Raw genomic sequence first — 14,014 nt, forward strand, 5'->3', positions numbered from 1 at the left:
GCAGGAATGCATTTATCTAAAGAGTCAATAAATTAGAGAAATTTGAATTCCAAAACAGTCTGACAGCAAATGTGCCCAGGTTCCTGCTAAGAGGTTAAAAAAGTAATTGTCTTTCTCCATGAGTTTAATTTCCACAGCACTATAAGAACCAGAGGTAACTGTGGTAGATTTAATTTCCTAACCTCACAATTTAATTTTCACAACTTTACTTTTTCAGATGGTTTCAAGTAATTTTTATGTCTCCATTTAAATAAATGCACGAGAATTTGTCAGTACTACAATACTATTTATACATCTGTAAATCTATTGTCACTATTAACAATCATTCAGATATGATGAATATTACAATATTACAGTTACAATTACAAAATTGATATTTATTCAATTTGATTTGTTATTTAAATAGAATTTCAGTCAATAATACAATGTATTATTTACTGTACAACAGAACGCTGTCAAAACATAAGCAACTAAAAGTGAACTCAGTATGAAGTAGAGCAATGTTATGTACTGCATAAATCTGACAGGAGGTACACAGGAAAGCAATATTAAGAAACACAATAATATTTTAATTTGTATTAGATTATTTTAATATATTAATTATATTTATCATAGTGTCCTTAGAAACAGATTCTTCTATTTAACTAAAATACTCAAGAATTGGGACAAAAACATTTTTATCCACAATTTGGTGCCAATACAAAACACTTTCACTTACATACTGTATTTAGTATGTTTTCTTTTCACAAATTAAGAATTCCTGTATAGTATGTGTGCTTTAAAATTAAAGGTTTATTTTAAGGAATGTATGGCAAGGAAGAGGAAAGAGCACTATTATACCTATTATCTCTTAACATCTACGTACAGAAGGAATTAAAGTAATACAAAAAATCATCCCTGTCCATAAGACCAATACACTCACAAGGCCCATTCCACTGGCTTTATCTGTGACTAAAAATACTACAATAATATTTTGCAAATTTTCTGTTCAACATTTGTATAAAGGTACAATGAGAATATGGGACTGTTCAGAATGCTGTCTTCACTATACAAAATGAACACACAGTAGATTGATGTTCTGAGAAAACTATCACAGATACTGAATTTGAAATAGCAATAAGAGCCAAACCCCAACCCCTTTCCATATGGAAGTACATTAGATTAAGATTTTTAACATATTTAAGCCACATGATGAGAATCATTTCTACACTCTGTTGTAGACATTTTCTTCTCTTCTGTTTAGAATGTGTTACATACTGTATGCCTTCAAAAATAAAAGCTAATGACAGTACTAACTTTAAAGAAGGTGAACCCATGATTACATTTCTACAACTTGACAGCTGTTTGTTGCACAGGCTGTGTTGTGAACTACGTACCCTATGGGAAAAAAACCTACTGCAATATACCATAATTAACTCATGAGTTTGCAGAGAAAATACATGGTGTACTGCATTGCATTCTCATTTCATTTACAAAACTGCCAAGTTATGCAATACGATTGAGGCCTTGGGCATTGCATACAGTAAAAATAAAAATGTATTTTCTGCAAAATTGTAGTTTCTCCTTTGAATTGGACATGTTCCTCATGCATGCAGAATAAGTTTGTTGTAGGAGCCTGTATGTGATCGTAAACATCTTTCTTTTTTATGAATCATTGGACGGGACTGTCTGGTTCCAGGGTTAGTCATAACCCACACAGGTCTTTAAGAAGGGATTACTTCATCTTTCAGGAAGGGAAGTTTAAAATGATATAAGTTCTACGGGGAAGAGGGGACATGAATTTTAGTGGTTACTCAGTGTTATACAGGAAAATGCATTTGGAGTCTTCTTGTATTTTAAAAACACAGATTTGTTTTGGATATATAAAGGAAAATGTTTAAATAATTTGATTTTTGCATTGATTCCTATTCACTTGTTTGTAATGTTCATTATATTATTATGTTTATTTAAACAAGCTCAAACTGACGGTGGGTTTAAAATGCCAGACCTTCCTGGTTAACACTACTGAGCTGCTTCCCTAAAACATCAGTAAAAATTCTGTAATTTCATCATTTCTTTCTACATCATATCAACACATTCAACAGAACCAGAATGGGTGGGTGGGGTGGGGGGAGTTTAAGGCAACTCCGTTCAAGAACATAAGAAAAGTTACCTAATATGTCCATCTAACTCATTTGGTTTATAGGAGATAATTAGTCCAAGATTCCTATTCAGAAATTTTTGAAAGAAGTCAGGAAATCACCTTCAAAAACATTACTTTGTGTAGGTTTTGGTTAGGTTTTCTAATTTCCTTTCTCTCTTATGAAAATACATGTAAGGTTTGACTGCCTACACTAAATTGTTTCTGAGGTGAGGGTTAAGAGAGATCATATTGGAGGGCTGCATTATCAGTACAAACAGTACTGGCTATCTGGCTAACATTTAGTTGTGGTTATAAAGAACCAGAAGTAAATTAAAACAATGAGCTGAATGGCCTCCTCTTATTTCTGTTTTTTATAATGTTATCACTTATGTTATTTCTGAAGTTGTATCTTCGTTACATTACGTAAGCACTTGCTTTTAGTGTTTTTTTACAATTACTTTTTTTTGCTTTAATCTTTTCATTTTCTATTAATTCAATAAAAGATGGATTTGTTTAGGAAGCAGTTCCTCCTTCAATTGTTCATTTATTGCTGTCATTTGGTTTTATAATGGTTGCCACTAATAGTTGTCTGACTAACAATGGGTGAAAAACATTTAAAGGTTTGTAGTATTCAAAAAGAAATGTTTCTATAAATACAGTCCTCAACAAGGATGACATGCTTTATTTACTGTTAACTGCACACTGCTTCTTTTTTGAGCCATTATTGTGGACTTTGTGAGCTATATATCATGCTGTGATGCTTATTGTTTATGTGTCAATGTTACTGTAAGTCTGGGTATGTACTTGTACTCAGATACAGTAGTGAAATGTGTGCTGGTTAACCATCTTATGATCTTTTAATTACTTGTGTTTAGTAAATACACTATAATATACTACATTACACTTAAAAGGTATCAGTGTAACCACATTAGTATCTTTTCAATTTTTAACCTCTCTTATAATTTTAAATTGCTTTTTAAACTCTTGTTGGGGAAATTGAGGAACCCACTGAGACTTCCTATTGAAGACAGTTCTTACTTAATGGGCAAACTCTACAAAAAACAAAACTGACATTTCTCTGCACTCTCAGAATGAAATAAAAGAAACAAAATGTTGCCCTTTCTTCCAACTGGCAGCATATTGATCCAACAGTATGCATTTACTATACATCTTACGCCACTAAGAAAACACCCACCTTCTTTAGCAAATTGGCAGGATTTTTTATGTATATTTTAAAACTGTCTTGATGCGAATCAAAGAAACGTTTGTTTTTTCATTTTGAAGTAGTAACTATTATACTGCAGCAAAAAGATTAAATAAATTCTAATTACAATATATACTAGAATAATTAAATTAAAACTTAAATCTTATCACAGGTTATTCAGCTGTTAATTAAATGAAGTGTATTCCATTGGAACACATAATCTGTCTTTCATTATGTTTCATTTCATTTCCATCTACTTGAGTAAAATTACCCTTATTTAGAAGATCAGAGCAAACATTATAGTAGTAGGCTTGTGAAGGTCATAATAATATGGGGCAATGAAGTGGTAAAATGAATACTAGGAGATGGAAATAAATCACTGCCAAGTACAAAATACACCACTACTGTTCATTTTGTTCAAAGTCACCATTTTTGCTTTTTTCATCACTGTAATTGTATTGTGGAAAAGAGTGTAAAAAATTACCGCTGTAATTTTGTATATTAGAAAACTTTTAGAGTGCATACTATCAGTTTCCATCAATGCAAAAATGGTATTTTATGACCAGGGTGGGTGCCTAGCTGCAGTCTAATAGTCAATTCTACCCTTACTTTGTTTCATATATTCATTGACCTTTCCATTTTCTAACCTCTTTATCCAATACAGAGTAGCAGAGGAGCCAGAACATATGCCAGCAAGCAACATGTGCGAGGCAGGATTGACCCTGGACGGGCGGCCAGTCCATCACATGGTACACACAGATAAAAACACTCACACACCCAAAGTGGAGACAGTTTTGCCAGAAACCAATTAACCTACCAGCATGTCTTTGGACTGTTGGAGGAAACCAGAGCATCTGGAGGAAACCCATGTGCATACGGTGAGAACCTACAAAATCCACACAGATTTCTATGCAGGTTAAAAACATAAATAGCCACCTGTAAAATGGTAACAGAATCTGAAAAATGTACAGAACCTCCTTTAGATTAAATACATGCAGAATGTTTGAGCACTATCACTTACACTTCATACAGATATATCAGAAATGCTACAAATCTGTCTCTGTTCATCTAAGAGACCATAGCTGCTATGAGTTCTTGCTTTTATGGGTCACACTACAGTATATAAACACCTATCTCAACTCTTTACAGAAGCAGAAGCAAAACTCTCTTCAGAGGCTTAATCCTCTTCGGTGGAATCTCTCTAGAAGCAAGTGTAAGCAGTTTTTAGAGAAGCAGCCTGGCAGGGGTTGTGGAAGTGTTTTAATTGTGCACAGTGTGAGTTTGGTGGTTAAAGATATGGCATGGATGAGTGGTAGGGATGCTGTAGGTAGCATGGAGGTGTTAGCCATCCAATGGGGCCCTGTGAGGATGCCTGGTAAAAGATCCTTTCTTTAGTAAAAGAAGCTGATGCCTGAGATAAGTCACAGTTGAGAAGGGAGTTAGAAGTCTACTCTTAGCTGTATGAGTGCTAAGCTATAGAGATGCTATCGGTTGTAGGTGATATGCTTATGAACTTACGCATACTGTAGCAGCCTGGTTGGATGGAGAAGACTCACTGGCAGCTGTGCTGTGCTAACAGGCATATACAGTACGCAGCAGCCTGGTTGAACAGTGGAGAAACAAGGGGAGCTGCAGATAAGTAAATACATAGAGACCTTAAGGAGTGGCAGATACCAACAACAGCAGAGGTCATGGAGGTGTGAGTGTGTTGGAAATGTGTGTTGTGTGATTTGGTGAAGAACAGTAGGAGGGAAGATCAGAAGGTTGGAAGGACCTTGAAGTCTTTTCTGAGAGGGGACTAACATGTAAGAGGTACTGTAGGATCCAGCTGGGGTTCAGGGAGAAAAGGACAGGCCATAAGGGGACTGGTGTGCGTGTGGCACTGAAAGTGCATTCCATGGTGATCTGTTAGATTGTAGTGGGTCATCTCACCTCTGTGGGCATTCAGGAATGAGTGATGAGTAAATTGGAAGTGGTTTAGTGAATCAGTGTTAGTGTTGTGGTTGTGAGAACCAAGGATATTAGCTGTTGTATGTTAGTAATGTGATTGGTATTAGTGAAAGAGTGGGTTAAAAATCAGAGAGTAAGGGATGCAGCCTGACAATACCTGATGTAATGTTAAATGTTTTGTGTTTTGTTATGAAAGTAAGGAAAAAGTAGGAGTAGAATATTCTAAATTGAAGATCAACCACTTGTACTTTCAAATCAAATTACTAGCATTTGGTACAGGTATGTTTTAACAAAACCTGTTTTACTATATTTGTTTCCCCTTTGAAATTCATACAGTATGTTTAGCACATACAAAACATCCAAATAGAATAAAAATGAGCTATGACTTATTCAGAAATCTCCAAATGCTATTAAAAGTATGCATAGCTCGTTTTAAATTGTTTACTTAGATTTTGCCACCTTAATGACTTCTCAAAATGGCAAGATGGAAATTATACGTAAAGAAACATAGTTCCAAAGTCCATAGGTGAAGTTTAATAATATTTAATATTTAATATTATAGTCATTGCAATACTAATTTATTTCCATATGTCCTTTCTTGTGTTCGGCTTTCAGTTTGGCTTACTGGAATATTAAGCCTGGCAAATAATGGAAAGCCTGGAAAAACATTTTGAATGCACATGACAGGAAAATGTGAAATTATTAAATGCAATAAGATGGGGAAGATAGGTGACAATCAAATGCTTTTGAGAATACGTAGGCTGCTCTGGAATATTGTGTCAAGCTGTTATTTTATTTCCTCTTCAATATTGGTAAAACCAATATTGGTAGTTTGAAATAAAATAGGCTCATTTTTATTTTACAGTATGCAGCTTCAGCTTCATAGAACACAGATTTTATGCATATTTTCTTTTGATTTTTCTTTATCAGTAATTGTTTTTTTTTCTGATTCTACAAAGAAGAATTACACACAGACATGGTCTAGTATTATTCCGATACATTACAACTTTGTATGGCTTATAAGATTTTTTCTTATATTTTGAAACAATAACATTCTTCCTCAAAAACTGAAATTACCACAACGCAGTTGTGCTCTTTGCTGAGATGCAGTTTTGAAAGGGAGTTGTTAATATTCAGCCCTGGTATACATGTTGTTGTTTCATTTCCAAACAGATGAATGATATTTAAACACAACTGTAATTAATTTTAACTTTGTCGGGTAGGATGTATGTGGAAGAGGGTACACAGGGATGAGGTAATTAATTTTTGTGTCTTAAAGAGTAAATGTGATGCATGACATTTATTTCTTTATACCCATACTGTGTGCATGCAGTTTTAAATTGTGGTGCTTTATCAGAATTATGTCAAAGAAGTACATACAGTAATGGGTCATTTTAATCTCTTCAAAACAACAAACATTTGTTCTCAGACTTTAAGGGAATGAAAGAAATCACTTTAATTCCAATTCATTAAACACATTATCTGGTAAAAACACATTGTTTTATTTAAAAGCTAGCCTTAACAAACCATTCACAGCTGTGGGAGAAGGGACACATTTTATTAAGCCTATAAAATATGTGTAGTGATGTATTGCAGGTAGCTAGAGTATGGAACCGTAATCATCTCCAACAAAATAAGAGTTTTGCTTTAAATGAAAAGGGTGCATTGTGCTGGCAGTATCAATCTGTAGGGTAGGTCAGGCAATGACAGAGCCAAATAAAATAGTTCTGTTGGGAGTGTAATAACCTGTCGCCATAGCTATTCTCAATGATGGACCTTGCCTCGCTTGCACATTGACAGAGAAGTGTTGCTGTGGACATTTGACCACTTCTCTTCAAATTTAATGATGTTTTGAGGATTAGGTTTGTGTAGTGGGATAAAGGCATTTTGCTTTTTGCCTCTAGGACTGACGTTTTTTAAATGAACAATTTGTGCTTTCAAAGGGTATCCAAGCTCATTTTAGTGATCTGACAAATATTTCCTCCAAGAACAGAAGCCATATGTTGTTTTTTTCTGTAAACAGACATGAGCATTATTTATTGAAAGTGCTTATCTATGCATTGTGTTATAGAGTGATACAATGACTGCTTCTGAAGTGCTGTCACACTGCTGGCATTACTTCACAAATAATTTCTTCTTTACCCAGGTTTTTTAAATCAAATGGCATGACAAATTAAAATGTAGTGGACACTGCTGCTCTCCAACAAAGGAGTTCCTTTGTCAGTAGTATGATGATATCTACATCAAGGGAATAAGTCAACTATCATAAAACTGAAGGTTGGAAAGCATATTCTGCTGCTTATACTGTACATGTTTTAAGCTTATAAAATACAAGGTTCTGATTCAATCTAAATTTGACCAAATTGCAGATTGAGTACATCACTGTTCTATTAATTTGAGAAAGGTTTCTTACTTGACACATTGGAATATTGGCATTAAGCACTTGGGCTTTATTGCACTCTCATGGTACTGGGTTTCTGGCCTTAGTGTCACGCCCTCAGCTCCTACTCTGTCCTGTTCCTAGTTTCCCTGTGCTTTGCTTGTCCTTCCGGTGTATCTTTGTGTGGGGCTATATATTTCCAGGTCACCCTTTCCTCCTCGCTCAGTACTGAGGGTTCGGATGTCTTGAGACCTGCCTAGCTCCAGGTTGTCTCCTCCGTGGCCTAAGGGCATAAGTTTCTAACTGACATCGTCTGACCTCCTGAGCATGGGCTAACCCCCGTTTTGCCGTTACGCATAGGGTCTTTATTGCTCTCCTGGCCATTCCATGGCATGCCCCTTCTGACATCCATAACACTTAGTTGCCTGACTTTGTAGATTTTGTCATTTTTTCAGATGCCAGATGTGGGTTTATTTTCCCGATAAACTGATTTCTCCAACCTGCCAAAGAGGTTGCTTATACACATTTAATTATCCCTCCATTATCCATCTTCATGAAAAAAAAAGTTTTTCTGTGACTCTCACCCCTATGTCTTTTTTGCAGGGTTATCAAGGATAACTTACGTTCTACTTCTCGGGCTCTTGGTCTTAGTTTTTTTTTAAAGTGGAGTCATTAGTATTGTAATTTATGTCCTCTATTATATTTTTTCCTTTTATTTTCAATTTTATGCTCCATGTCAGAAACTAAGATCAGGTAATTAGTTTCACTCTGGAGACACAAACAGAGAAGAACTTCTTTCATGTCAAATCCACCCTTAAAAATATAATCCTTACACATAATTTTCTAAACATCAGTATTGTACAGTCTTTTCGTAGTAATAGAGGATGTTTACTGTATAAATTAATCAGGGTAAACATTTAAAAGGGGAAATAAAAAGTTGAAAATATAACTGGAAAATATTCAATATTACACTGCATCAAAGTAGTGCACCACACTACAGACTCACAAATCGCTCCTCCACAGCCCCCTTTTGTATTGTTTTTTCTCTGACAGCTCACCGTTTTGCCCAAACAACACAAAAAAATGTCCCAATAGCAACAGCAAGATGCTGAATGTGTGAAAATAGCAGAACAAATACTACAGTATTGGCAGCATCTAAACATGTATCTTTGTGTTTTCCATCTCATGGGAAGGTTATGAAGAAACATGTCGGTAACATGGTTTCAAAAAGCTATTACGAAAATAAATACAGTCTTTTTTACATAATTACCCAATAATTATGGATGTAACTATAATGCACTTAAAGCACAGTAAAATGGAAAATAGATTTTGATAGTGATTAATTAAATTGTAATACAATACAATTGCAGCATACAGGTGAGAAGAATTTTATTGGTACATGTTACAGTATATCATCTTTTTACCAGACTTATAAAGGGTATTAATCTGCTGAAAAGCATGAAGGTACTCTTTCACTTAATGAAGCATGGAATAAACACGGAAGAGAGAAAACACAATGTTTCGGGTGTGAAGCCTTCTTCAGGTGTGACACCTGGTCTGACACGTGAAGAAGGCTTCACAGCCGAAATGTTGTGTTTTCTCTCTTCTCTTTTCAGCGTGGAATAAACCTACTATTACTTGTTTTTTATTTTCTGTGCCCACTTTACACTTAAATAATGTCTTATTTTTACAGAATTATTGATATAGTAATAGGGCCTTTTGAAATAACCGGTTTATCTTCTTTACGTTCCCATCTCTCTTTATCACATTATTACAGAATTCCAGAGAGTTGTTTCCTTGGTTCTTGTGATCTTCTTTTCTCCTCTTATTGTTTCTGCAGGAGACCATTTATGGGTCTTCCTTGGTGGAACCTATAACTGTTCCTACAAACTGAATTATACTCACTTACAATAGATTTTTGCAATAGACCCTGTGCGCTATTTCTTAGTGTAGAAAGATGCCTTTATTTTTGGTACTGTACAGTATGTCTAATGTAAAGAAAGAGAACCATTTCTTTCATGTTTATTTTAAAACCTACAGTATGCTACTTTTCTCATGTTGTATTACATGATTTCAAGCCAGTGGGATTCAATCTGCACTCCAATTGTCCCTGTAATAGCATGTGAGCCATTAATCCATGATAAACAGAATAAATCAATCATAGTACAGTATATAAATTGATTAGAAGATTAATTGCAACTCTCACGTTTAGCAACAAATGGAGTTATATATGAAGTTTAGGTACTACTCTAATTAATAATTTTCTATGATGTCCTGAAAAAAGTATGAATTCCATAGTAAGCCTTTCTTTCTCACTCTCATTTGTCTTTCATCGTTTCCTCCTCCACCCCATTTACACCTTTGCAGTTACTCCTTTGTTAACATCTGTCTCTTTATGAAGGGTCCTAACAAGGCTGGTCCTCAGCCAAGCAGTATTAGGCGGACTTTTGACTGTCTTATGCCTAACTTCTCAATAAGCATTCCTAAATTCATTTTCATATTGAATTATATTTCTTGTGAATTGTCTGTTGTTCACCTATCATTCACAATGATCTCCCATATCATATTGTTGTAGCTTGTTACAATCCTTTTTGTTTCACTCTCACTTTCTAATATCATGTAATATTCTCAGGAAGAAAGTTTGTGCTTTCATGGCAAGTTCATAATCCAAGCCCAGTTGAAAAGTAAAATTATCTTTAATGGAGAGTTAAAAAAACAACTGCAGCATAAAATATATTACAGTAGAGCTTTATAACTGAATGCAGAGCAATAGTGTGTTTTCTAGAAAGTGAAGAAAATATATTGGGTTTTTTTTTCTTGATCTTTGTATTTCAGTTAGCTAGAACAGATGACCTGGTAACTATAGCCATCAGTGTACCAATGTAAAAGATATAGATATTTACTTACATTTTTATGGTATTTGTTACAACCCCCAGTGTCTAGGGGTAAAGGGGTGTAACATTTAGGATAATTTTTGGATGCAGGTGGGTTCTGGTGAGGGACTTGGGAAGCGGTAGCAAGGGTAGGTGCAAAAGTGATGATTTTAAGTTGAATAACTGACTGATGAGACACAATAACACACAGGGGTAAGGAACTAGAGTGGTGCCAAAGAAAAGAGTAATAACAAACAAAATGGATCTGGCTAGGAAAGTGAGGGAAAGCTAACCTGACTACAAAAGAAAACCCGAAACACATGATCTTTGGCGTCTTCAGCACCCTAGCTAACCTTCACTGACTACCCAAAACCATACAAGACAAATGGCACTCACCTGTACTAAACTAGTGTTACTAATACAAAATCAACTAAGGGTGTAGAATGTACCCAACAACCTAAACTAACCTTATATACAAACGTTCACACAAAAACAACACAAGTGAACTAGGAATACAAATAAGGGAAAACGAGAGTAATCAACAAGAACAGGGTACAAAAGAACACAAAGGTTGAACATGTAACACATTAGGGCAAGGTTATGGCAAAGCAAGGATAAACACACAAACAAACGAAAGTACAAAGAAGACGAACAGAAACCAAACAAAAGCCAAAGCTATAAGAAAACAACACACACACACACACACACACACACACACACACAGCAAAACAACAAACCAACAAAGACGAAAGGGACCAAAGTCAAACAAAAGACCTCTTCCTTCTGAAAGCCCCCATGTTATATACTGAATAAGATGAGTTCTGATTGGCTGAGAGTTGATATATGATGATGTTATACTGAAACAGTGGTGTAATGGTGGGCCAATGGGGGAGGGAGAACAATCAAAGGTCAGCAGTGTGGAACATAACAAAAACACACATAGACCACACACTGGGACGTAACAGTATTGCATTTAATTTTTTTAAGTCTTCTGTTGATAAAAAAAATCATAATGCAGAAAACATAATTGTCCCTGTAATTATTAGATTTAGAAAGAAAATAAGCAGTGGAAAATAACTGTAGACCACAGGAGGCTGTTTTAAGGGTAAAGTATTTCAGCAATTTTTCTGTGGTTCTGTGAGTATCGTTTTGTGAAAAAAAAACACATGCCCTGTCAGTTCAGCTGTTTGAATCTTGTGGTAAATGATCATGTTCTTTTGGTTGTCGGTGCAGCACAAGTGTGTATTAGCAGACAGGATGGAGCTTGTTCTGCATGTGTAAGCCCACCATACAGTATGTGTGCCAACACAAATAATCCTGTCAGTCTATATGAATGATTGATTGTTTTCTGAAGAACGTCTGTATTTCCTCTCAATTGCAACTTTGACTTTTAAATTAAAAAAAATAAAAGTCGATAATAAAATATATTTTATTGTGTGTGTTTAAACTGTTAATGCAGTTTTCAAAATATTAATGAAGAAACTAACTTAGGGCATATACTGTAAAACGTATGAAGTTTATTCTTTCATAAACAAGTTCATTGAATGTCTTGAATAGGGGAAGCTAAATCATAAAACAGTCCTTGTAATTATAAGAAATAGGATTTATAAGAAGTCAATAGTGAAAAATAATATGGTGCACAAACTCAGAAATACTATCCACAGAAAAGTGTTATATGTTGCTTTTCCATTTGTGTCACACTTGTTACATTATCTAAGCAGGTCACAAATCGAGACAACAAGTCAACCCTCCTTCCCCCAGAGGACTACTTTTGCTGTCTGGACTTTGCTATCTGAACTCTAGAATCTAATTTGGAATTGATTTAAACAATAACAAAACGTATGGATTTTATTTTTTTAATATATGATATGGTTGCAGATAATAGTGAAATACCAAAATTACAGAGCAAGATAAACAATCATAACCCCCAGATTGTAAAGATTTGCCAGCAGTTGGTATAGTTAGATGCACCTGAGTTCTTTGTTCTCCGGCACAGCTTTGGCAAAAGAGCCATAAATAAGACTTGGTTAAACAAATAGTTATTAACAAAGACAATGACACACTAAACAGTACACAACACAATACATACATTTCTCTATTTACAAACAAGGCATCCCAGAAGCCTTCAACCAACCACAGACTGTAAAACTGTAAAACACAGACTGCTATCAAGTGTTCAAAGATTCTATGTGACACCTACACTGGCCAACAAGAGAGAAAAAGCTGCCTTATAAACTAAACAGAATATGGTCTATAGTTAAACCTCTTTCTCTATGAATCTGGATGCTACGAAGTGAATGAGAACCCTATCTTGCTATTAAAAATGCATCCACTAACCAGGAGAAACTATTTTTAACCTAGGAATTCTCTTTACAGGAAACCTAAAAACAACAGAATAGTGTGCTCTCTTAAGAAGGTTCAAATACTTAACTGGACTCTGGTCTTTACAGATGATCCAAGCAAGTACCTCTAGTCTGGCAGAAGCTTTCTTTTTTCCCCTTGTGTCTGTTGTGTTTCTTTCTATTTCCTTCCTTCTCTCTTGTTCTGCCTACCCTGCCTTTTAATCCTTTGTTCCTCCTTAATCATTTACCCAAAACTTAATTAACTAAAGTAAACCAGGTGATTATTTGATTGATATGGCTCAGACCTCCTACCATTCAATAAACACTTTTCTTTTCTTGCTTCGAAGATCTACAAATGCTGACACTAGCTAGGTGTTTGTCCGTTTTCTCTAAATCCATGAAAATATTAATACAGTATGTAGCTTAAATATGTTCTCTTAATATGTATTCCCCCATTTTCTATGTCATACCTAAATCAGATCTGGTGTACAAATATTTTAACATATAACACACTATTATAATAGTTGTAGAGAGTGTCTAGTTGACACTCTATTTGTACAGTAATAGTGGCTCAGATAATTTCAGAATTATCACTTTCAGAACATTCACCTGCCTCTGTAAGGTTTCTCAATCAAAACAAGAATTTCAAGCAAAATTTTGATCAGAGCAAGGAGCCTTTAAAACAACTCAGGCATAAATGTAGATATCAGGAGTTAAAAATCAAAGACACTGAGCACCACTATAAGCACTTTGGATTTTATCACTTAGAAATGTAAGATATGTCATTCTATTTATTCCTGAGATCACAGTCTATTAGAATGTTATTAATACTGTCTAAAACTCTTATCAGAATGTATAAAATAGCTTAACCAAAGGTTTAGGATCTTATGAATAAAATCCAAATTACATACGTAGAGTAGTTTACTTACATACTGTCACGGATGTCGGAGAGGACGAACCGTGGAATGGCAGGAGAGCGAAAAGACCCTATGCGTAGCAGCGAGACGAGGGTTAGCCTGGACTCAGCTGTTCAGGGAATGCCGTATAGAAAACTATGCCCTCAGGTAGCTGACGTGGGGCGACCTGGTGCTAGGCGGGTTTCAGGACATCCGAACGTCAATGCTGAGCCAAGGCAGACTGAAA

Source organism: Atractosteus spatula, chromosome 9 (genome assembly GCF_055471065.1).
Source record: "Atractosteus spatula isolate fAtrSpa1 chromosome 9, fAtrSpa1.hap1, whole genome shotgun sequence".
In the NCBI taxonomy this organism is placed as follows: domain Eukaryota; kingdom Metazoa; phylum Chordata; class Actinopteri; order Semionotiformes; family Lepisosteidae; genus Atractosteus; species Atractosteus spatula.